We start from the raw sequence: 3,235 nt of genomic DNA on the forward strand, positions 1-3,235 counted from the left end.
TATGGCATACTTCAAACAGGCTAATGTTAAAGGACCCAATTGGAAGTGGGTACCCAAATTAAACGTTGTCTAAATGCAGAAGAAGCAGCATGTGTCTACTTGGGTCGTTGACTCAGGATGCTGGAGACATATGACTGGCACCTTAGAGCTTCTGTCATCATACCTAAAGCAAGAAGGAGGTTCTGTTGCTTTTGGTGGAAATCAGAAGGGGAAGATCAAAGGATATGGAATGATTGTTAAAGGATATAAAGATGAATCAAGTCTCTTATGTGGATGGACTAAAACACAATCTCATAAGTGTCAGTCAGTTGTGTGACAATGGTCTTGATGTGCTTTTTAAAGTTAAGTTCTACATTATGTACAAAGCTGATACACTGATAGAGGTAATGAGGGCCAACAAAAGAGGAGATATGTATCTTTTGTGTTTTGACACATTAGAAGCCAAAAGGGAAGTTTGTCTTGTGTCCTCTGTGAAGAATGAAGAGGCTTGGCTTTGGCATACCAGATTCTATCATCTTAATTTTCATACTCTTGAAAAACTGGTAAGGCTTAATTTAGTCAAAGGACTGCCCAATATAAAAATTTGAAAAAGATCATATTTGTTCAGTCTGTGAAATGGGAAAACTCAAAAGGTCTTCTCATAAAACCAAGTCGGATCCTTCCTATGATAAGCCTTTGCAAATGCTTCATGTGGACCTCTGTGGTCCTATTTCAGTGCAAAGTCTTGGAGGAAAGAAGTACATTCTGGTACTCATTGATGAATTTTCAAGATTTACTTGGGTAGAGTTCATTAGAAAGAAATCTCAACTTCCTTCTGTACTAATCAATCTTTTGAAAAGAATTCAAGTTCTTCATGGTCTTCAGGTTAGCGTACTCCGAAGTGACAATGGCACAGAGTTTAAGAATTCTGTGATTGAAGAGTACCTGGCCTCTGTTGGCATCACTCACAATTTCTTAGCCGGACTCCTCAACAGAATGGAGTAATGGAGAGGAAGAACAGAACACTTGTTGAAGCTGCCAGAACTATGTTGAATGCCTATGGGCTATCACTCTCCTTCTGGGCAGAAGCTGTCTCTGCTGCTTGCTACACACATAATAGGTCTTTGGTGGTAAAGAAATTTGAGAAGACACCCTATCAGCTTCTCCACAACAAAAGACCAAACATCAAGTTCTTCCATGTGTTTGGGTGTAAATGCTTTGTACTAAATGATAGAGTCTATAGGAAAATTTGAGCCCAAGGGAGATGATGCAATTTTCATTGGATATGCATGGGATACTGCTGTATATAGAGCATATATTCCTAGGACTCAAATTGTGGTTGTAAGTACTAATGTGAAATTTGATAATACTTTTCAGGTTATTAAAGATAAGTTTTCTGAAGAGTTGAAAATTCAGGCCAACAAGTCACCAAATGCCACAATCACCCCAGAGTTAGAACAACTCTTTGCAGAGTGGTATGAAGATGACAATGAACCTGATAGAACATCTGTAGAATCTGTTAGTCAAGATCAAGCTACAAGAGCTAGTCCTTCCACAACTACTATTACAGAGCTAGCTCCTCCCATTTCATCATCCTCTGTAACACCTTCYGYARAAGCTTCTACACCAGAAGCTACCCAAACAGAAAGTCCTCCAGACCTCACTTCAATTTAAGATCTAGAACAAGTCCCAGACTCCACATCTCAATCTCAATCTCAAACTCTTCAAGAAACAATATTGTAAAACCCAAAATTTTAAATATATATATATATATATATTGTACGAGCCTTTAAATAGATAATTTTCATTTATTAAATTTATTGGAGGTGTTAGAATATTTATATGGTTAGTTTGAGGAAATAATTATCGAAATCTTAAAATGAGTTTAAAAATCGGACCAAAAGTGAAGGAAGAAGTCAACTCATGGGTGGAAGTTGTCTTTTCGCGATAGTGAAGGGATTGGGACAGTTGTAAGCAGGTACAATGCAGAAGGACCTATTTTGTAAATGTGCAACAAACCTGCACTGCAGAGGGATTGTTTTGTACCTACGCAACAGACCTGCACTACAGAGGGGCTATTTTGAACTTTCGCTGAGAATCGGGAGAGAAATCGGAGCCTGTCGATTAGAGGTAAAATACTCAACTAACGTTCATATTCTTTTATGGTTAGCTTCGTTTTAGGTCCTCTGTAAAACACTTAATCTCGTTAAGTGTAGGACCAGAGGCTCTGGTCAATAGGACCAGAGGCGATGGAAAGTAAATCTCTTAATTTTGTTAAGTGTCCGTGTAGGACCCGAGGCTCTGGTCGTGAAGCCAGAAGCTCTGGAAGATAGACTAGAGGGGCACTGGTCCTGGATGTTGAATTATTTTCTAAGTATGGGTTGGTTCAACCAGAGGCTCTGGTCATGAAGACTAGAAGCTCTGGAAGAGAGACCAGAGGAGATATGGTCCTGTGTTAAAATATATTCTAAGTCTGGTTAGTGAAACCAGAAGCTCTGGTCGCGAAGACCAGAAGCTCTGGAAGAGAAGCTCTGGAAGAGAAGCTCTGGAAGAGAAGCTCTGGAAGAGAAGCTCTGGAAGAGAAGCCAGAGGGGCTCTGGTATTAGATGTTGAAATATTTTCTAAATGAGGTTTAGAACCAGAGGCTCTGGTCGCGAAGACCAGAAGCTCTGGAAGAGAGACCAGAGGGGCTCTGGCCTTTGATGTTGAATTATTTTCTTATGGTTTACAACCCGAAGAGCTCTGGTCAAGGTAACCAGAGGGGCTCTAGTCCCAAAGGACTTAACGAGTCCAGAGGCTCTGGTCATTACAACAGAGGCTCTAGTCGTCCATAGAGACTTTGGTCGTCCACAGAGGCTCTTGTCGTCCACAGAGGCTCTGGTCGTCTACAGAGACTTTGGTCGTTCACAGAGGCTCTAGTCGTCCATAGAGGCTCTGGTCTTTTTCCAGACTTAGTCATTTTAAGATATATAGCTAGACAATACACTTTATGTCGGAACTCACGTTCCTATAATTTTTGTTGATGTGAGGAACGTTCTTAAGCATAGTTGACCAAGGTTGACCCTAGCTGACGTAGTTAACCATAAGTTGACTTTTATGTTAGCCTTTGTGAGAAATTAATCATTTATATTCTWTTTGCTATTATAAATTGTAGGTTACCAGTCAGCATCGTTAGTTGAATAATCTTCGTTATCAGGTGAGTACATTATGCGATTTTTATGGGATATATACATGATTATTACAAAAGTATTTTATC

This window comes from Cynara cardunculus, unplaced genomic scaffold, assembly GCF_001531365.2.
Source record: "Cynara cardunculus var. scolymus isolate 2C unplaced genomic scaffold, CcrdV1 Un_Scaffold_6856, whole genome shotgun sequence".
NCBI lineage: Eukaryota > Viridiplantae > Streptophyta > Magnoliopsida > Asterales > Asteraceae > Cynara > Cynara cardunculus.